A 23,990-nucleotide genomic window follows, 5' to 3' on the forward strand; every position below is an offset into this window, starting at 1 on the left:
GAACGGAGGGCACGGGAAGGGTGATAGACAAAAATGAGGGATGAGCTATAGGGCAGTGAAGAACTGTGGAAAGCTTTGTGAGTGAGGGACATCAGTTTGTATTGTATTCTGCAGTGAATGGGTAACCAGTGCAATGACTGGCATAGGGTAGAGGCATCAGTGAAGCGGCCTGATAGAAATACGACCCTGGCTGCTGTATTCCGGACAGATTGGAGAGGAAAGAGTTTGGTTAGAGGGAGTCATATCAGAAGTGCCCAGATGAGAGAAAATAAGAGCAACAGTAAGCATTTTTGCAGTTTCAAAGGTGAGAAAAGGTCGGATTCTGGAGATGTTTTAAGGTGTAGGTGACACGAGCGAGTGAGTGATTGGATATGGGGAATAAAGTAAAGTTCTGTGTCAAATATGACACAAAGACAGCAAGCGTGCTGCTTGGGAGTTATGGTTGCACCACCCAAGGCAATTGCAAAGTCGGGCATAGGTATTTTAGTAGAGGGAGGAAACACAAGAGGTTCAGTTTTGGAGAGATTCAGTTTTAGTTAGAGAGAGGACATGATGTTAGAGACAGCAGACAATCCCTGGTATTTTGTATTAAAGTGGGAGTGATGTCAGGAATAGAGGTGTTTAGTTGGGTGTCATCAGCATAAAGATAACGCTGGAAACCAAATCTGCTGAGGGTTTGTCCAATAGGAGCAGTATAGGAGAAGAGGAGGAGGTCTAGGCCTGAGCGTTGAGCAACCTCAAATAGTAAGGACAAGATTAGAGGAAGAAAAACCGGCAAAAGAAATCATGAAGGAGCGGTCAGAGACAGGGCTGCCACCAGGAATTTCAGGGCCTCATACTGGCATAATTTTCAGGCCTCCTTGAAACTCCGCCAAGGCTCCACGGTAGCTCCGCCTCCAACCTTCCAAAGTCCCACCACCCAATCTTGGAAATACTCCACTTCTGCACCACGTCCTCACCAATCACACATTAATAGTTCCCATCTAACACCAGATCATATACACACCCAGCAGCAGCTTTTGTTTTGGCCAAAAAAAATTATAAGCCGCCACCATGACAAGGTAGATTCTTTTGGCAGCACCCTACTCTACTCTAAACTATTAAACATTTGTTAAAATATCCTATCCTCTTTTTAGGTATATTTTTATTTATGTTTCTTTAAGGGAATGTGAAACATATATTTTTTAAAATGAACACTAATACGCATATACAAAGGAACAAATACCGCCACACCATGACCAGACCACATATTACCACCACAGTGACTGAATAATACCACATATAAGGAACAAATACTGCCACACCATGACCAGACCACATATTACGACCACATAGTGACCGAATACTACAATACTGATCATTAATAAAAAAATACAGTACTAATTTTACCAAAAGTGCCATTATACACAGGAGCTATGTATACAGTAAACAGTGTATAGTGTCAGTGTACACGTAATACAGTGATCACCAATGACATACACAGGAACTCTCTAAATAGTCTCAGTGTACAGGTAATACAGAGATCACCACTGACATTATACACAGGAGCTTTTTATATAGTGTCAGTGAAGTAGTAATACAATATTCACCAATGACATTCTACACAGGAGTAGAGATGGGCGGACACCTGGATGTTCGGTCCTGCGGGTTCAGCTGAACAGTTACAAAAAGTTCGGGTTCGGGTACCAGAACAGTACCCGGACCCATTCATTTGAATGTGGGTCCCGAACATCCAGTGTTTGCTGTGATGTAATGTGCATAACAATGCAGCAAACAATGCTTCTGATCAACGGTGAAATCATCCCCACCGGTCAGAGAGCAGCGGTTGCCACGCTGTCAAAAGACAGCTTGAGTGCTCAGCTGTGACCTGAGGTGAAAATTTTACCTCTGGTCATTGGTGTCAGCTGATAGGACACCTGCTGTCGCTAATTAGTGAGAGCAGGAGCGGCGGATGGGAGTATTCATTAGCCACTCCTGCACTGTAATTTATTTTTAAAAACGGCGTGGGTCCCCCCATATTTTTGCTAACCAGGCAGACAAAACTCACAGTTGGGGGCTGCAACCCTCAGCTGTCAGCTTTAGCACGGCTAGTTATCAAGAATAGAGGGGTCCCCATGCTGTTTTTTTAATTATTTAAATAATTAAACTAAACGGCATGGGGTTCACCCCCCATTTTTGACAACCAACCTTGCTAAAAGGAGACAGCTGGGGGCTGGTATTCTCAGGCTGGTAAGGGGCCATGGATATTGACCCCCCCAGCCTAAAAATAGCAGCCCACAGCTGCTCAGAAAAGGCACATCTATTACATGTGCCAATTCTGGCGCTTTGCCCGGCTCTTCCCACTTGCCCTGTAGCGGTGGCAAGTGGGGTTCATATTTGTGAGGTTGATGTCACCTTTATATTGTTAGGTGACATCAAGCCCATGGCTTAGTAATGGTGAAGCATCTATAAGACACCTATCCATTACTAATTCTATAGTTGTAAGGTAAAGACTCAGCAAGAATAAAGTCCTTTATTAGAAATAAGACTAAACACAGTTTTCAGTTTTTAAACGCCTAATTCCAGCGAAGCCTTCGATCTCCTATAATAAAAGTAAAATAAAAAAACAATAAACCATACCTGTCCGTTGTTCTGTCCCATGCCGTAATCCATGTCAGGGGGATAAACAGTTTTCTACCTGGACGGTGCCAAGGCTGAAAACTACTGGTGACTGAGTGGCTGTGAGAGCAGCCACAGAGACCAGTGGTAACATCGTAGAGGTTACATCCGATCACGGAGTCTCCATTCCCAGCCGGGCTGAACTGTGGTGACCTCAGTGAAATCCCCAATAGCATTGTGAGAAAAACTCACACCAGTGATCACCAGTTACATTATACACAGGAGCTCTGTATATAGTGTCAATTCACAAATAATACAGTGATCACCGGTGACATTATACACAGAAGCTCTGTACACAGTGTACAGATAATACAGTCATCACAGGTGACATTATACACAGGACCTCTTATATATACTGTAGTGTCACTACGAAGATAATACAGTGATCACTGGTGACATTATACACAGGAGCTCTGTATAAAGTGTCACTGCACAGATAATACAATGATCAACGGTGACATTATACATGGGACCTCTGTATATAGTATACAGTGTAAAATGTCAGTGTACAGGTAACACACTGACTCACCTGTGACGTCTCTAGTTTAAGTCCTTCATCTTCATCCAGTAGAGACCGCCATCACTTCTCCCAGCCAGTACCCATCTCTGCCAAAAATAAGTTATCTAAAGCACATTCACCAAATTTTCCCCAACCTCTACACTACGCCAGAGAAAAAATGCAACAGTGTTGCCCTGCACAGTAACAGGACCTCTTCTCCCCTACACTGAAAACTATCCTCAAAAATAATATCCTTTAATTATCCCTTAAAGTAATAATGTCCCACATCCTGCTCCCACTTGTCCTTTCATTCTGGACCCCATTTTCCTCCCGTTCTGGCCCACACATGTCCTCCCATTCTACCCCATGTGTCCTCCCATTCTGGATCCCAAGTGTCCTCCCATTCTGCCTCATGTCTCTCCATACTGCCCCCATGTCTCTCCATTCTGCACCTAAGTCATCTATAGTAGTATAATGCATTCCATAGTCATATATAGTAGTATAATGCACCCCATAGTCATACATTGTAGTATAATGCACCCCATAGTCATACATAGTAATATAATCTACCCTATAGCCATACATAGTATGATGCATCCCATAGTCATCCATAGTAGTATAATGCACCCCATAGTCATACACAGTAGTATAATGCACCCCGTAGTCATACACAGTAGTATAATGCACCCCCCAGTCATACATAGTAATATAATGCACCCACATAGTCATATACAATAGTAAAATGCACCCCATAGTCGTACATAGTAGTATAATACATCCCATAGTCATATATAGTAGTATAATGCACCCCCATAGTTATTATAGTAGTTTAATGCACCACATATTAGTATAATGCACCCCATAGTTATATATAGTAGTATAATGCACCCCGCTAGTGATATATAATAGTATAATGCACCCCATAGTCTTATATAGCAGTAGAATTCACCTCACGGATATATAGAGTGACCATTTAATTTTTCTGTTAGTGGATCATTAGAGACTTTAGTAAGGGCAGTTTCAGTAGAGTATGAAGGGCAGAAACCAAATTGTAAAGGGTAGAGAAGAGAGTTATCTGAGAGATAGTGGATGAGACAAGTGGACCAAGCGTTGCAAATGAAAGTAAGATTAAAGACCGGTGTGTACAGGGTGGGCAATTTATATGGATACACCTAAATAAAATAAGATTGGTTGGCGATATCAACTTCTTGTTTGTGGCACATTAGTATATGGGAGGGGGGAAACTTTTCAAGATGGGTGGTGACCATTGCGGCCACTTTAAAGTCGGCCATTTTGGATCCAACTTTATTTTTTTCAATGGGAAGAGGGTCATGTGACCCATCAAACTTATTGAGAATTTCACAAGAAAAACAATGGTGTGTTTGGTTTTAACGTAACTTTATTCTTTCATGAGTTATTTACAAGTTTATGACCACTTATAAAATGTGTTCAAAGTGCTGCCCATTGTGTTGGATTGTCAATGCAACACTCTTCTCCTACTCTTGCCACCTAAAACATTCCAATTTTATTTAAGTGTATCCATATAAATGGCCCACCCTGTAGTTAGCAGTGCAGTTCTGGTCCAGGGATGGCTTTTTAAGTAGAGAGGTTATGATAGCAAGTTTGAATGAAGAGGGAAAGTTACCCGAAGAAAGAGAGGTTACAGTAAATATTTTAGTTAGGTGGGTAATGACAGCTGGGGATAGGGACTGAAGGAGATATGAGGGAACAGGGTCACTGTTGCAGGTTGTAGGGTGAGAAGAAGAAGGAGTCTGGTCACTTCTTCTGTGACAGGCTCAAAGATGGAAAGTGAATTCGACGTGCGGGAGAGAAGGGGATCCAGGCTCTGAAGGGAATTGTGCAAAAATGTCTTGACGGATAAGATTTTTTTTTAGTAGGAAGTAAGTCACCAGATTGTCAGCCCTTAGGGCCCCGTCACACATAGCGATCTCGCTAGCCAGATCGCTGCTGAGTCACAAGTTTTGTGACGCAACAGCGATCTCACCAGCGAGATCGCTGTGTGTGACACCCATCAGCGACCGGCCCCCCTGCCGATATCGCTGATCGCTCTTAGAAAGTCCTGGACATTTCTTTGATTGCTGGACTCCCGCTGGCCAGCACGCATCGCTGCGTGTGACAGGCGGGAGACCAGCGATCAGCTGGTAACTAAGCTAAATGCAGGGTTTCTAAGCACCGGGCGGTGCTTAGAAACCCGATGTGTACCTTAGTTACCAGCGCGCTGATGCAGGGAGCTGGTAACTAAGGTACACATCGGGTTTCTAAGTGACGCACGTCCCTTAGAAACCTGATGTGTACGTTAGTTACCAGCTCCCTGCATCAGCGCGCTGGTAACTAAAGTACACAGCGACGCCGCGCGCTCGGCGTCGCTGGTGCTGATCGCTGGTGAAGCTACCTGTTTGCAATCATGTAGCGACTCACCAGCGATCCTGACGCGTTGATATCGTTGTCGGGATCGCTGGTGAGTCGCTATGTGTAACGGGGCCCTTAGGTTAGTGACAGGGTCTGTACTTTAGGGCTCAGGAGGGAGTGGAAGGTTTCAGAGTAGTTTTAGATTGTTGGCTAGAGATGTGATGAGGGTGGTAAAGTAGACTTGTTTAGCCAGATACCTTCTGGAATTGTGATGCTTGTCTGATCTCAGTGCAATATCCACTGAAAAATATAATGTAACTGTTCTTCCACAAACAACATTACGAATGCTGCAGACGATCAGGGGCTGATGATTAACTGCAGCGGTCATGTGACAGTTTATGTCATGAGACCGGCAGGAGACACATCACTGAAATTGAGCGTCTGTCCGAAAGGTAAGGATATTTTTTTTCGTAGTTTATGCAGCACAATGGGAAGAATAATAAGGAATTGTCCAGTAGTAGACAACCCCTTTACATAAGCAGACAATAACATATAATTTACAGAAGGAATGATATATTATCTATAAGTCATCACAAACCAAACATGTACAACATAATACATCCTGTATGGGAAAGGGTAGAACATTACAGCACCTTTCTCTTTACCTTAGTTAACCCCAAATCCTCAGCCTCTCCCCATTTTCTAAACAATTTCCACATTCACACACCTAGAGTAAACCAGAAGCCCTGTGATCTTATCAAGTCTGCATATATTAGTGGTAGAAGTCCTGGCAGAAACACAGCAGTGCTGCTCCAGGCCATGAGCTGCACCTCGGCTTCAAGGTGATCTGTAAAATGAATGGAAACCTGTCACTGACGTCATACTGCCCTATGCAGGCAATAGTGACAGACACCCTGAGTGTTTGCTATAAATGAATATGCTGCGGCCTCCCGTTTTCCCCCACCCGCTGATTGGCAGATTTATCTCTATGCACAATAGTAAGGAGAGAGCTGTCAATCAGCAGCAGGAGGGAGGCGGAGCCACAACTCATGAATACGCTGGACTCCTGGAGCACAGCACTCACAGCTCGCTGGCACGCATAAAGTATGATTTATTAGGTTACACCTTAGCATATTCAGATATACAAGCCCTTTACGGAATCGGTGGCAGGATCCCTTTAGGTAACAAAATGGAGTAGTACAAACATTTGATACAGTTCTCTGTGTAATACCATCATAGACAAGAATGTAAACGTCATAACATCTGCCATTAAAGGGGCTTTCCAATCTTGTTTCTTCAGGAGCGCTCTCCTTTCTCTGCCTCCCAATTTCCTGTTTGTCAGGGAAGGAAGGGCAGTCGCTCCTGAAGACTGAGAGTTCAGACCACAACATGATTGTGCCGCTGATCTGAACTGTGCGCTATCCAATGGTGCAAGAAGAGGTTGTTTTACCGCTGCATCATTGGATGAGTGCAGGGGCACTGAAACTAACAGGAACCAGGGATCCGATTGCCTTCTCAGGTGCGATGCCTGTTGCAAGCTCATGCTGCCTGCTTAAGAAAACAGCCACCATTGATAGACTGCAAAGGACGCCAATAACCTAGGCAATGAGCTGTACACTACAGAATTCAAAGTTCTTGCATTCTTGAGAGGAATTTTATAAACGCGGGTGCTGATAATCATGTGCTGCTTCTGAAGCTTTAGTATTAAGCCCCCGTCACACAAGTTTTGAGACGTAACAGCGATCTCACCAGCGAGATCGCTGTGTGTGACAGCTATCAGCGACCGGCCCCCCTGCTGGGTATCGCTGATCGTTGTTGAAACGTCTGGACATTTTTGGGGTCGCTGGTCTCCCGCTGGCCAGCACGCATCGCTGCGTGTGACAGGCGGGAGACCAGCAAGCAGGAGCTAGTAACCAAGGTACACATCAGGTTTCTAAGGGGCGCGCGGCGCCTAGAAACCCGATGTGTACCTTAGTTACCAGCGCGCTGATGCAGGGAGCTGGTAAACAAGGTACACATCAGGTTTCTAAGTGCCGCGCGCCCCTTAGAAACCCGATGTGTACCTTGGTTACCAGCTCCCTGCATCTGCGCGCTGGTAACTAAGATACACTGCGGGTAACTAAGCGACGTGAGTCGCTTGTTACCCACGTGTCGCTGGTCCTGATCGCTGGTGAAGCTGCCTGTTTAACAGCTCACCAGCGACCATGTAGCAACACACCAGCGATCCTGACAAGGCGATATCGTTGTCGGGATCGCTGGTGAGTCGCTATGTGTGACGGGGCCCTAAGGCTGTTACGTGGTACAGTATCAAATGCCTTTGCAATGGCCAGATAAATCACATCAGCTGCATTCCCAAGGACATCGCTCTCTCCTGGTTCTCCTCCTATCTCTCTGACAGCTCCTTCATTGTGTCTTTTGCTGGCTCCTCCACCTCTCATCTTCCCCTTACTGTCGGGGTTCCTCAAGGATCAGTCCTAGGCCCTCTCCTCTTCTCTTTGTATACCGCTCCTATTGGTCAAGCAATCAGTAGATTTGGGTTCCAGTACCATCTCTATGCTGATGACACCCAATTATACACTTCTTCTCCTGATATCATGCCTTCCTTTTTGGGAAAACACCAGTGATTGTCTCTAACATCATGTTCTCCCTCTATCTGAAACTAAACCTGTCAAAAACTGAACTTCTCATGTTTCCTCCCTCTACTAACCTACCTATGCCCGACATTGCCATTTCCGTGTGTGGTTCCACCTTTACTCCCCAGCAACATGCCCGCTGTCTTGAGGTCATACTTGATTCCGAGCTTTCATTCACCCCCCACATTCGATCACTGGCTCGCTCTTGTTATCTGCACCTCAAAAACATTTCTAGAATTCGACCTTTTCTTACTTTCAACTCTGTAAAAACTCTTACTGTTTCTCTTATTCATTCTCATCTGGACTATTGTAACTCTCTACTAATCGGTCTCCCTCTTACCAAACTCTCCCCTCTCCAATCTGTCCTAAATGTTGCAGCTAGGATCATATTCCTCACCAATCGTTATACCGATGCCTCTACCTTGTGCCAGTTCTTACATTGGTTACCCATCCACTCTAGAATCCAGTACAAACTTATTATCCTCACCCACAAAGCACTCCATGGCTCAGCACCACCCTACATCTCAGCCTACCACCCTACCCATGCCCTCCGTTCTGCAAATGACCTGAGGTTAACATCCTCATTAATCAGAATCTCCCACTTTTCATGTGTTGCGACAATTCTTTGGAATGCACTACCCAGGTTAATACGAATAATCCCCACAGTTTTAAGCGTGCCCTAAAAGCGCACTTGTTCAGACTGGCCTACCACATCAATGCATTTACCTAAATATCTCTATGTGGCTCATTCAAAATTTTTTTACCATATCCAGGTTCCTCGCATCATGTTCTCACATGCTTTATGCATTTAATACCCCTCTGTGTCTGTACTGTGACATATTTAGACTGTTAACTGGTTCATGCAGCAACAGGAACACCCGATTCTTACACTATCGCTGGTCCAAACAATAAAAGCAATTGTTACCATCCATCTTTCGTGTCTCCCCTTTTTCCTCATAGATTGTAAGTTTGCGAGCAGGGCCCTCATTCCTATGTTTTGATCTATGTGTTTTTTTGTTATGCTGTAATGTCTATTGTCTGTAGAAGTCCCCTCTATAATGTAAAGTGCTGCAGAATATGTTGGCGCTATAGAAATAAAATTATCATTATTCCCAAAACACGCTCAGAAGCAGCAAGAGGAATGACATTATACAGCAGTACTGTGCGGTATACCTGTGAATCCATCACTGGTGTTGATGTAAACACAGGAAAAGTGCAGCACAATGTCTGTCTCCCTACATTTGTTCTCACATCCACATTCCACTTTTACAGGCCTTATTATTGGTGCTTTATTATCAGTGATTTGGCAGACCCCCTTACAAATAAGGTGAATGTTAGATGCTTTTCAGAATGAATAAGAGTTCAATAGACAGCTACGGAGGGAGAAGTGGCTGATAAGTGAAGAAACAAGCAAATTTCTCCGATAAGATATATTAAAAATTTCTTATATTTTCGGTTATAATTGATTGACGCAAAGTTTATTGAATCATCAGTATTTCTCACATCATTTAAATGCTGCTCTCACCACAAAGTAAATCATGCTTCTTATGTAACTTCTTGGATCAGTCATGAGTATTGGGAACAAATAGATCATTAGTGGGTCTTTTGATCATTCGTGGTTGTTTTCATGGTTCATGATCCTTCTCCTAAGGGACCGTATATCATTGCTCAGTAATATCCCAGCACTTGGAGCATTTTAAGGGATTGCCTAGTTGAAAAAAAAAAAAAATTACAAAAATATGCCCAAAATAGTATTGGCCATGACAGGAAAGTGGCGGAGCTTAGTCATTGACATCAGCCAATCAGTCAGATCCCTTCATACACAACTCTGATGACTTGTTGACCCGGGAAAAGTCCTATGTTAAGCATAGTCCAGAAGTGAACCCGGGACCAGAGCAGACATCCAAAGATCAAGGAAAATGGAACTATACAAGTACATGGCGCAAAGTGCTAGTTTAAGAATAATTAAGTGCCGGTATATTTTTCTTTAATTAGATAACTCCTTTAAAGGAAAAATATAGGAAAAATTACAGCAATCACATTTTCCACAGAGAGCGATGTGGGCATGCTGTGTCCTGTGCAGAAGTTAGTGTAGAGAAAAGGGGAGGATGTGTGGTGTGGTCATCACATCATTTACTATGGCGCATCCTGGGTCATCTATAGATAGGTGATAATGGTCCTTGTATTCCGGCCTGTGATGATAATGAACTGACTGCTGAAACATTAACTCTACACAACAGGCAGTATCAGGCTATTGTGAGTCTCAGTGGCCAGAGCAAAACTTTCAACATTCTAAATTTTCATTCCAAATTTTTTACATTCCATATTTTCTTAAACACAAGTTGTGAGGCATTGACCGGTGTTATATGCGAGGGTCTCTATGTGTCCCCCAGGATGCGTACAGAAGTGTATTGAGGCCACGGGAGTGCATTGCAATCACAGGCATAGCTGTGATTGCAATGCAAAATAAAAGTGAGTGTTGGTCTTGGGCAAGCTATTTGTCTAAGGCAGATCTAAGAAAACCTGCCATGGGCTTTCATTTTTTCTGTGTTAGCAAGGTCATTTCCATTCCATTACATGGTGTTTCTCAGTGTGTCCTCTTTTTGTAGGATTCTTTCTTTATGTGCGATCTCTGTCTCACCATCTAATTTCATTGCCACTATTCTGTTTGTTTATGACCTTGCTTGACCCAGTTACGTGATTAGCATTGTGGCTTATCCCCCTCTATGTATATACCTTTTTGTCTACAAAGATTTATTGGACCATCGTAGGATTTTTTTTCCAGTCTATTTGCAAACACTTTCTTTTAAACCTCTTAAGGATTTAACATATTCACATATTGATGCTTCTCTACACCTTTATGAAGACAACTTGTGTTATTATGCCAAGAGACTCTGTGAGGTTCCAGCCTCTGTATGACTTTCTCTTTTTTATCTGTTTTTACATATTTTTTTTTACATATATTTGCATCAATAATGATTTCATTTTATGTGGGCTGTGTCATTCCTGATCGTGTTGTAGGTTTTTTGGCTGGTTTAAGAAGAGCCATTACTATGTTTGGTCAATTGTAGGTATGTAGGTATTCATGTATAAAGTAGAGTGTTGTCTGGAAAATATTACAAATAAAAGATTCTTTATTTTTTTAACCAATTCAGATCCATGAGTAAAAGATGAAAGACTCACCTCCTTGATCCCCCACTATTTGGTGTTGGACTTTCACAAGGGAAAAAATCCACCAGTAGTGGTGAACATTCAGGGAAATGACATTGAGATAGTCGACACCTATATGTACCTTGGTGTGATCCTCAATAATAAGCTTGACTGGGCCCATCACTTGGATGCAGTGTACAGGAAGGGCCACAGTAGGCTTTATCTGCTCAGAAGGCTGAGAGCCTTCGGAGTTAGGGCGGCACTCCTTGCATCCTTCTTCAACTCTGTTGTGGCATCAGTCATCTTCTTTGGTGTGGCGTGCTGGGGTAGTGGCATATCAACCAGGGACAGGAATAGGCTGGACAAACTGACTAGAAGGGCTGGCTCTGTCCTGGGATGCCCCCTTGATCCAGTTCAGGAAGTAGGCGACAGGAGGATACTGGCCAAGGTGAGCTACATGGTGCAGAATGATTCCCATCCCATGCATGAGACCGTGACAAAGATGTGCAGTACTGTCAGTGACCGGCTACTTCATCCGTAATGTGAGAGGGAGCGCCATTCGAAAGTCCTTCCTTCCTGCTGCAGTTAGGCTGTATAACCAGCACTGTCCAAAACGGAGAACGACCCAAACAGTGAACTGATAGATCCAAAGTTGTGATAGTCCGGTTATATCTTTTTTTTTTTTTCCGTATATGTACCTACCTACTGTCAATGTAATGCCTTTATGCATCTGTATCTGTACTTGTTCCTGCCTTGCTGCTGTAATGCTCTGAATTTCCCCATGGTGGGACGATTAAAGGATTATCTTATCTTATTTCGGTTCTGATGCTACCCGTGTACCCTGGCGGTCTCAATTTTGTGCCTCACACAGGAAATACTAGAATTGCCTGCTCGACCGATCACTGGTGATGGCGGATTACTCCAAACTCTGATTAGCTGAGCAGAATTTTCCTGCATTTCTGGAGTATCAAGAAGATAACAGGAATGAAAACTGTGAGGCCACATGCACACGTTCAGTATTTGGTCAGTATTTTACCTCAGTATGTATAAGCCAAGACCAGGAGAGGGTGATAAATACAGAAGTGGTGACGTGTCTCTATTATACTTTTTCTCTGATTGTTCCACTCCTGGATTTGGCTTACGGATACTGAGGTAAAATACTGACCAAATACTGACCGTGTGCACAATGCCTGAGGCACAGAGGAAACATAAAAGCAGGAACACCTGAGGATTGGTGAGTGAGCATTACCTAATTCAGTTTTTTAATCTATTGTGACCCACAGATACATTTTTTTTTTACCTGCCATAAAACCCCTTGTAGGCTATGTGCACAATGCATTCCTATGTGTGCGGAATTCCTGCGATTCCGCACAAAGAATGAGCATGCTGCGTATTTTTCGCAATGCGATTCTGCCACGGAAAAATACGCATTAGCACAGCATGTGCGGATTGCCATTGAATTCAATGGGTTGCTTATTTTATGCGTTTCTGCCGTGTTTTCGTGGCGGCAAAAACGCATAAAATCCGCAGGAATTCCGGACGTGTGCACACAGCCTAAAGCTCCTGGAAAAAGAAGGCAAATTCTATAAAGGCCGCTCCACCTACCATTTATAATTTTGGTTACTCCTTATGTGATAGAGGAGCCTATAAGCCTGCACAGTAAGCAAGGCTTTGATGTGACTCCTACCTTAGCAACTGCAACAGTAGTCACCAGGTTGCCCACAGGTTCATACCCCATAGAAAGAAAGTCCGCAAGGACAGGGTCCTCTCCCCTCTGCAACAGTCTGTCATTGTAAATTTGTTTACTGTTAACGATATCTATAACTTTGTATGTAACCCCCCTTCTCATGTACAGCACCATGGAATTAATGGCGCTATATAAATAAATAATAATAATAATAATAACAACACTGTGTAGTGGTTGTTCACTGTGAAAGTGAATGGAAGGTCAGCTGCAGTACCAGACATGGCCACTACACGGTGTAATGAGCCGTGTTGCTTCAGCTCTGTACACTATATGCTTTCAGCAGTACTGGAACCCACCAGTATGATACTGATTATCTACCTTAAGGATAGGTCATCAATATCTTAGTCTTGGAAACCCCTTAGGGTCTTTCCAAGTTCACAGTATTACTGGTCCAGGCCATCAATATTAGATTGGTGAGGAGGAAGAAATCGAATCTTGGCACCTTTGCCAAACAGTCATTTGAAGAGACTTTGGCGTTCAGGTGATCGCTGCAGCCTCTTCATTGTTTACACTCCTCTGTATACTTCCATGTCATCTAGTGGCTATGCCAGGTATTGCGGGTATTATAGCACTGCCTTATTCATTTCAGCGTTATAAAAATGGATAAATATTGCACAAGATCCCTCGATATTGATCAGCAACTACTTCCTTCTTCACCCGAATTTCAACTTCCCAAGAAATGCATTGCTCATCTTGCACAGAAATACTAACAAAGTTGTGCTCTGTAACGCTATAGAATGCCAACATGAAATATATCAAATTGGAATTGCATTACTCTTCTAGAAAGTAGGAAAAAACGAAGACACTTAGAGCATAAATTGGCCAATGCATGTGTGCCCGGCAGCCAATGACAAGGTGATCCCCTTTGCTGGGAACCTAACTGAATATTATACCTCCCCTGGGCTGCTAGTCCACAATTATATGGCAGGTAGAATTCAGATGTGATTAATACCGCCAGGGGCTGAGGGGTGGAGTGCTAAGTCAGAGAGCCTATGCATAATTATCAAAGACTGACCGTCACTTCCAAACAGAATACAGGTGTGAACAGGTGCTTACTAAGAGTAGACACCTCCATATATAACTAACACACAAAGCTGCGCTCTGTACCGCTATAGCATGCAAGCATGAAATATATAAAATTGGAACTGCATTACTTCTCCAGAAAATAGGATAAAATTAAGATAATTAATGCATAAATTGGCCAATTCATTTGTGCGTTAAGTATCCTAATTTTATCCTATTTTGTAGAGCACTAACACAATTCCAATTTGATGTTTCCATGCTATAGCGTTACAAAGTGCAGCTTTATGTGTTAGTTATATATGGAGGTGGCTACTCTTAGTAAGCACCTGTTCACACCTGTATTCTGCTTCGAATTGATGGTCAGTCTTTGATATTTATGCATAGGGTCTCTGACCAAGCACTCCACCCATAAGCCTATGGCGGAATAAATCACAGCAGGATCCTACCTACCCATATAATTGTGGTCTAGCATGCCAGCAGAGGTTTAATATCAGGTAAGATTCCCAGCAAAGAGGATCACCTTGTCGTTGGCTGCTGGGCACACATGAATTGGCCAATTTATGCGCTAAGAATCTTCATCTTTTCCTATTTTCTAGTGCAGTAATGCAATTCCAATTTCATATATTTCATGTTTGCATGACTACTCTTAGCATGCACCTGCTCATACGAATTTTCTGTTTGGAAGTGACGGTCAGACTTTGATATTTATATTTGCACAGTAACACCCCATATACAATCTTCTATCCTTGCATTTCTGGGGAACATCATGATATGCATTTTTATTGATGGATTGGAGCTATGAACATGTGGCAATAAAGCATTTGTTTATACTTTTTGACATTTCATCCAGTTTACCTGTGGTATATGGTTATCAGATACTGAAATCACCCCATCCCCCATCACCTCCACCTGCCCTTCACAGCCTGTTTACTCTTCTATGACATCCTCCTGGCTTCTTATCTGTTCATCAGTTTCCCCTGCACAGCACCGGTTCTTTCTGTAGTAAATATACCGATCACCTTGTTCCTATCAGTTCATCTCTTGTGGTCGTATTTGGTTGATCCACAGTAAAACTCACAGACTTCTCCTTCCCACGTTACCTTTCCCATGTCCTTAAAGTACGTTTCTTGAAAACACGTCCATCAAGTTCAACCTTTCTCTGATCAATCATAGGTTGATCATTGCCAAAATAATTACTACACATTGGGAAACATTGCTCGTTTTGTATACTGAAGACATGTTAATCAGCGCAATAAATGTCCATTTTTGACTGTTTTTTTATGCCAAAAAAAGATCCAATTGTGTTTCCTTTTGCATTTTTGCAACGGATGTGTGATAATGGATGCCATACAGATACTATACAGCCCGTGTTTAATAGGCAAGTCTCAATCACAATTCGGACTCAGCTAGTGCAGACTGTGATCTCTTCACATGATGTTGCTGTGAATTGTCCCATTGACTTACTTTGGTCCGTATACAATCCGTGTGCTCAAACAATGCTTTGTGTCATGTCTACGATAACTCGATTTGCTATGAAGTAGGCGGTGAATTTGCCAGGATTTGTACATATATAATCAGAAGAATGGTATGGTAAAGGTTCTATGCACTTCTTTAGGTGCCCTATTATGCCACCATACAATAATAGAGCTGTAATATGGCTATATGAGGCTTAGCCCTTAAACACTGCCAATATGAAAGTGTTCGGCTTTTATCATATAAAGCTTTAATGGCAAACAATCATCAGAATCTGACCTAGTGATTACAGTTGTGCTCAAAAGTTTACATACCCTGGCCGAACTTTTGCTTTCTTGGCCTTTTTCCAGAGAATATGAATGATAACACCAAACCTTTTTCTCCACTCATGGTTAGTGGTTGGGTGAAACCTTTTACTGTCAAACTACTGTGTTTTCTCTTTTTAAATCCTAATAACAACCAAAAACATCCAAATGACCCTGATCAAAAGTTTACATGCCCCATTTCTTAACACCGTGTATTGCCACCTCTAACATCAATGACAGCTTGAAGTCTTTTGTGGTAGTTGAGGAAGAGGTTCTTTATTTTCTCAGATGGTAAAGCTGCCCACTCTTCTTGGCAAAAAGCCTCCAGTTCCTGTAAATTCCTGGGCTGTCTAGCATGAACTGCGCGCTTGAGATCTCCCCAGAGTGGCTCAATGATATTGAGGTCAGGAGACTGAGATGGCCACTCCAGAACCTTCACTTTGTTTTGCTGTAGCCAATGACAAGTCAACTTGGCCTTTGTGTTTTGGATCGTTGTCATCTTAGAATGTCCAAGTATGTCCCATGCGCAGCTTCCGGGCTGATGATTGCAAATTTGCCTCCAGTATTTGCTGATAACGTGCTGCATTCATCTTTCCAACAACTTTGACCAAGTTTCCTGTGCGTATGTAGCTCACAGATCCCCAAGACATCAGTGATCCACCTCTGTGCTTTACAGTAGGATTGGTGTTCCTTTTATAATAGGCCTTGTTGACTTCTCTCCAAATGTAACGTTTATGGTTGTGGCCAAGTTAAATTTTGGCCTCATCACTTCTGTGCATGTTATCAGGTCAAAATCACTAGGGTATGTAAACTTTTGGTGAGGGTCATTTGGATGTTTTGGGTTGTCATTATGATTTAAAAAGATAAAACACACTAGTTTGACAATAAATGGTTTTGCCCAATCAGTAAACATGAGTGGAGAAAAAGTTTTGGTGCTATCATTCATATTCTTTGAAAAAAAGGCCAAGAATGCAAAAATTCTGGTGGGGTATGTAAACTTTTGAGCACAACTGTAATTCAGGTTTGGAATTACATGCATATTTTAAAAAACAAAATGAGAAATTTTGCCATTTTCACTGGCCACTAGGGGTTTTTCAAGCTCTAACTTCCTGTTGTTTCAAGAACAACACATGTACTGTACATAGCCACAATGGTCAGGCCTAGACCCTATCTTTGGTAATGAAGCATATAATGAGAATCTGCAAGGGTGATTGTGAAGGAAGGGGGAGGAGGGTCAGGTGTGACATCCCACATTATGACTGGTGGCCCCTGTGTTATCAGCTGTGTATAGAGGCGTTACCTGTCATTAAAACCCAGCCTCTAATGATAAGGAGCCTGCTGAAAATTCTTCCTGAATGGACAGGAAATTAAGAGTAGTTTAAAAAAGAATCTAGTGGCCAATGTGAAAATTGCAGGATTACCAATTTTGGTTTTCCAAGAAATATTGATATGTCAAAAAATGTTTAAAAACTACATGTAACACAAACAATCTAACTTAAACAGTAGGTTATTTTCTGATGACGTCTTCCCTATAAAATGGCCTCTAATGTGTTAACAGCCTGTACTATCCGTGCATGCATGAATTGTTAGAGAGATAACTTGGCACCGAAGATGGTAGTTTGCAAGTTCCTACAAATGCCGACATGAATACAATGGAGGGTAGAACATCAGAGGGCATTTCAACAAGTTCAGGCCGGTCTTTGTGTCACACACTATTGTGTGGCAGCAGCATCTCACCATTCATCTCCCGGGAACAGTTCCGATGCGTTTGACACAGAAATATATAGAAATGACTGATGTAATGTACTTAATTATCAGCGCTGCGCCAATCCCAACATCCGGCCTTAGCCCATCTGCTCCAGTTCGGAGCGCTCTGTGTTGGCACCAGCTTAGACACAGCAAGTCTATAACAGATCAAAACTGAACGCATACGGCTCCGAAATAAGTGACTCAAGCGTTTCCCCACTACAGAAGGACATGGCACATTCATGGGAGACTAACTGATGGAGACCTCAAAGTTTTTTTAACACATCACAACATGTTCCTAGTGAAATCTGTCAACAGAAGCTGAGGACTCGGGGTTTGTTGGAGACACTTAAGACAGCAAGAGGGCAACAGGATGGTTTTAATTAAGTCTACATGCAAAGTTGCTTCATTTTTAATGTGCCATGGAACAATATTGTTGACTGGTGCAAAGAAGTTTCAGAACAAGGCACTTTTATCCCAGTAGAATGGAACAGCAGTGCACATTATGCTTGATTTATTCTCTATGGGGACTGCCACATTGCTCGGAAGCCCCATAAAAAAATTAATGGGGCAAATATCATTCTAATGATCGTAGTGCTTCAAGTGGTCGGACCCTCACCAATCTAGAAGTTATCACCTATCCTGAGGGATAGATCATACATTTCTTTATTTCTTTTCATGGAAGAAAGTCTTTAAATATTTGCACAGAAATAACAAATGTGATCAATCAAGGTGAGCAGAGATAGCTTTTTAAGGGTACTGTACCCCACATCTATAGAGCAGCATCATAGGTGGAAGCCTGGGCTCTTGACTATTAGTGGTATGCTCTGGGTTTCAAATTTTGGATCTGTGTGGCTGCTTTTATTGAGACATGTTTTCTAAAATGGTTTTCGACATTGATTTATTAAATGACACGTTGGGCAAGTAGACACACGTGGATTAGCCCCCTTAGGCTAAGGCTGGGTTCAGATGGATGAATTTCACGGTCCATATACAGATTGCAATACCCGGAATGGACGCAGGTCTCTCGACCCAAACTTACAGCCTCATAAACACATATAAGGCTGTTGTCACAACTCTGTTGTCGAGATAGCCAGGGCCAGGGGCTCCTTCCCTGTCCCTAACGTTAGGGGCGCCATATCTATCCCTGCCCCCCGGATAACTTCTGAATCAGCCCTATTTCTGTCCCCCTCCCCCACTCAGGGAAGTGGGGAGTAATAGTGCATGTATATGCCCAAAATAGACTAACAAGGGAGGACGTACATGGATAAATGAAAATAACAAACATACTCACAGACAACAGAGAGGAACACTGGGGAGAAAAGGTAAGTAAACCATATAGGAGAGGACGAGGATTTGCACAAAGCCAAAACACCAAGCGACAATCACAGAACAATACTTCAAAAGCCTCTACCAACAACCGACACCTCCACACCAGGCAGTACAAGACTAACACTGGCAATCAAACACTGCAGTGTTCTGGTGCCTCTCTGTCACGGTAAACCCGTGGCAGCTGTAAGTTCAAGTTTTAAGACCCGCGGTCAGTCCAGGCATTACAGGCCATATATGAGACCATGAAAAACGCCTGTCTGAACCCAGTCTAATAAACATGCAAACCCATGGTGGTAAGCTTCAGCTTTCGTTTCCAGCATGAAAAAGCTTGGTGTGAACAAACCCGGTTACAAGATTTGGTATTACAGAGAGAACTTTGGATATTCCAGGGCAATGGCATCTTTTATTGAACATCTTTTTCCAAAGAAAGCAGAGTAGTCTATCCTGAGTAAGCACAACGCACCTAAATTTTACAAATCAGATACTAAATTAATTCTTGCTACAAATGGAGGGTAAACTGTTCTTCATTGTGTTTTCCCTACCGGGCGAGTGACAGGAAGTCTATGACCAAGAAAATATTTCCTTCCGTGAAATCTTCCCCACCAGCACAAGCTCCTGAATGATGCGACATATATCTATTTTGACTTTTATGTCAGGCATTTTGCATTTTATTTTTTTTCATAGCGCTTCTTTCGACAGGTTGCGTATTTGTTTTTCTTGAGATGATGCCTTCTGCTTCTTCCAAGATAATCCAATACCTTGTAGAGGTGAACTGACCCATCTCCATCAGCGTTGATGGTATGTAAGTCATTAGTCAACAAGTCCTCTTTTTCAAGGAAGTAATATTTTTTAAAAAAGACTATTGTTTTTACCCCTGACATATAGAAAATAATGGAGGCTCTAAAACCAGCTCTTGGAATCCAATGCTTTAGTAGGTTTCATAGGCATCCACTGAAAAGAACTATCCTTAGATGTATCGACCACATACATACTGTAAATACATATGTCGGATAGGCTGGCCTTATCACCCTTATCCTCCTGGAACCCTTCAGTATCTGACTAATATGTAAAAAAAACATTTATCACACCTTTACCGACCTCTGAAATCAACACTATAAAGCAAGAACAATTTGTCAAAAATTGACATACAAGAGATTCACCAAAAAAGGGAAAAATCAATATACAGCAATGGGTGAAATTTAAAACGTAACTTTTACTCTGTTCGATAAAAGACTTGAAAAGCGTGTGTCACCAAAAAAATTACTTCAAATTGTCGATCTAGTAAGGGTCCCTAGTAACACAAGAATTAAACCCAACTTCGACACTATTAAGGATATAAGTTGTCACCTAAATACAATTAGATAACAAAACCAGCACCGGGATACAGCAATTTTACTGTTCAGCACATATGCGCCATAACCCAATTTGCACATACATAATAAAGACAAATGATGAAAGCCAAAAGTAATGGCTACACACATGTATAAAAAGCTGAGACAATACGGAAAGAAATTGGAACAATCTCACCAAAAAGTTGAAAGCAAGACGGGAGTCTTCAGGAATCCTATATGTTAACGAAGGTCCGTGGAACAGAAGGTTGGGAAGACAATACCCTGTCAATCCCTATGGGGCTAGCAATCCCCCAAAACTCCCGCCCCGACAAGGGCAGTCCACATCTAACCCTATATTGCACATGCCCTGCACTTTCCCTAAACGGGTGTCCCAACGCGTTTCATCCAAGTGAACGCCTCTTTCCTTATTGTCTCAGCTTTTATACATGTGTGTAGCCATTACTTTTGGCTTTCATCATTGGTATTTATTATGTATGTGCAAATTGGGATATGGCGCATATATGCTGAACAGTAAAATTGCTGTATCCCAGTGCTGGTTTTGTTATCTAATTGTATTTAGGTGACAACTTATATAGTGTTGAAGTTGGGTTTAATTCTTGTATTACTAGGGACCCTTACTAGATCGACAACTCTGAAATCAAGACCAGAAAACAAATGGCAACAAACATAGATTGGCCTCCAATATATATTTTAAAGAGAACTATAAAAACATGTGCAGAAGAACTTGGGGTTACTTTTCTTTTTTGAGTCCAATATTAGGAGTTGAAGCTCATTGGGGCAAATGATTTAAAATGATGCACAATGGTTCATGAATTTTCAAAAATGTTCATTACCTTTGCCTTTAACCTTTTTAGCTCAAAAAGTTTGTATTTTCCACTAACATTTGGAAAAATTTGGCATACCGGTACATAAAATGACTCCAGGGTAGACTGGAGCACATTTGGACTAAAATTTCGTGACTTTTTAAAAAAGCGGCAACTGATAAATCAGCTGAAAACCCCAAAACCTGCAAAAACAAAAAGGCGAACATAAAAAAAAAAGTCGAAAACAGATAACATAAAGGAAAAAATGTAAAAAAAAATTAGAGCAGGAATAAGGTGCAAAATGAAAAACAGATAAAGAACAGGAGTAAAAGCCAGAATGAATCGGACCATTGGCACTGGTCATAAAATAATGTATATAGATTGTTTTTTTTAATACACTGTTGACCTTCATTGGCCAAATCACAGCCATCATCTTGTCCACAAAGCCCAATGGAGAGCAGAGTCACTTTCCGTTACTCCCATGGTCTTCAGTCAATACAGCAATGCACCATCATGGCTACCTCTCCAATGGTGTGGAGTGTAGAGATCAGGAATCAAAGAATGGGAATCCCTTTTTTCCAATAGGTGAGGGTCCCAAGGGTAAGACCGGTCCATGTGCCACATATGTTTAACAGGGATGTCCCCTAGTAGGTAGGATAAGATCTCTGATCATAGGTCTCGTATGTGACAACTTTGCAGTGGAAAAACAAGGTAAGGCGCATTTCCAGAAAATCACTAAACAATTCATAGTGGAAAGTCAAGATTGGAGAACTGACAAGTCCCCTTCACTTGCAGTTCATTGACAGTTCAAGTACTTGCTTTTCTCATTTCTGTAAAGCACAAAGAGGTATTTCAGGAGCCCGATGAATGCTGGGACCAAAACTCAGAAAGATAAACAGTGGTATTCTAGACTAACAAAGGATCTGATATGTAATATGCCAATAATGTCAGTCCGCCGCCAGCACACCACAAACATCTGCGCCTCCATGTGTTATTCCGGCGTGCTTTATTCCCTGGGGTAAGAACCATTGTGATATGCAGGGCCGAGTAACACAAGGTAAAGCTAGCGTTACACAGAATTAGTGGAAAGTGCCAACAAATGATATCTGCTGCGCTACTGATCGATAATAAATAAGGATAGCGTACTCGTGTGCTAACCGACTGTCTTCGGCGTGCTCGAAAAATATGTTCGAGTCCTCGCGGCTGCAAGTCTCGCAGATGTTCGACAGCTGCAACCAATGGAATGCCTGTTTGTTAGGCAATCCCTCCATGTGTTGTGGCTGTCGAACAGCCAGTAGATATGAAGCGACGGGGACTCGAACATATTTTTCGAGCACGCCGAAGACACTGGGTTAGCACACGAGCATGCTCAGATAACACCTTATCCCAGCATGTTCACTCATCACTATGAAGCACCCTTTAACCCTGCTATCTGGATAACGTCCCACCATTTTTTTTGTCAACAAATGATATCTGTCAGCTAGAGAGTGCAAAAATGCAAGTGAATACCATAACGTTGATAATCAAGTATACGGGGCCAAAATGCAGTACCAGACACAGCCACAGAAATGGGGGACTGATGGCGCTGTATTCTGTACTGCAAAATGCATACAGGCCAGTTCTCACATCCCGATCCTATATGATGACTTGCTATACTACTGTATGGGTGCAACCACCATTACAGCTCCCACAGGGACTGTCCTCTAATGCCCTGGACCCTAGTATGACAAGCCTAATGCATTGATAGACGCCTTGATCCACTACATATGATATAATGTTCAGCACTCACATTGGAGATATTGGCATTCAGTTTTCTCAGCTTTTAAGGAAATGGCCTACATTTGCTCTAGACGATGGTGCCCCGCCATTCCAATCCTAGAGCTTCCTGGGACCAATGATGCTGCTTCGACATGTCATGTGACCGCTTCAGCCACTCACTGGCAGCAGCGGTGACCTCATTGCTACAGTCAGTGGTCACATGTTGTCCTCGCCACAGCATTGCTACTGGAGTAGAGCTGCAAAAGACTTGAATCAAACGGGAGGAGACAGGAATCTAAGATTGTGGTTTATTGGCCAACGCGCTTTGAAGTTTCAAACTTCTTCATCAGGACAAAATACAGCATTTGAAACGGGTTGGTCAATAAAAACAATCTTGGATTTCTGTCTCCTCCTCATCTTTCAGATGGCAGCACAGTTTAAACTCATCTGGTCTCAGCCTTTGGCATTTCCAACACCATGGGTCTGCAGCCGCCTAAGCATTTTAGTGGTGGAGGGCACACAGCCCGACTATGTAAGAACGATTGCCCACATTTTCCCCACTTATTATCGGGATAAGACCCTGTTGCGTTTTTTGTCCTTCCAGTTTTCCACTTTATGACCACTGGAGTAGAACTGGCATAGGAGAGGGAGAACTGCAGATCCTTATGTCCCTAACGACATCTGTTGGGGGAGAGGTGGGAGATAACCGATCCGACTAGAGATTGATGGGCTCAACCAACTATTATCAAACGTGTATCGTGGCCTTAAAGAGTAAGCCCCCCAAAAAATAAGTCATCCCCTATCCATATGATAGTTCATAACTTGCTGAATGCAGGAGGTGAGATCCACTGTGATTCTGAGAACAGGGCTCTTAGAACTGGTCTTTACAGCTTATTCTTGAATGGAGGAGTGGGGCCTCGGCTCCATTCATGGTGTAGGCACAGCCCTCGGTTACTTCCTTCAGTCCCATAGACAATGAATGGAGTGGAGGCCATGTATATGCAGCTTTGCTCAGGACACAGCTGTAGAGAACTGAACGGTTCTAGGGGTTACAAACTTCCATGTTCTGGATCCTAGTTGTACCCCCAAAATTAAGCAAGTTATCCCCCATTGTATGTATAGGAGATAAGTTGATTTTTTT

The 23,990-nt window shown here is 42.5% G+C and overlaps 1 protein-coding gene across 4 annotated transcripts in view; it reads right to left on the minus strand.

Annotated features, from left to right (window-relative positions):
- KLHL24 (kelch like family member 24) overlaps positions 1-23,990 on the minus strand; it is a 96,257-nt gene that overhangs the window by 62,852 nt on the left and 9,415 nt on the right. The gene's annotated exons all lie outside the window — the stretch shown is intronic.

The sequence above is a fragment of the Dendrobates tinctorius genome, unplaced genomic scaffold, assembly GCF_039654945.1.
Source record: "Dendrobates tinctorius isolate UK_male_01 unplaced genomic scaffold, ASM3965494v1 ptg000069l, whole genome shotgun sequence".
NCBI classification, from domain to species: Eukaryota; Metazoa; Chordata; class Amphibia; order Anura; family Dendrobatidae; genus Dendrobates; species Dendrobates tinctorius.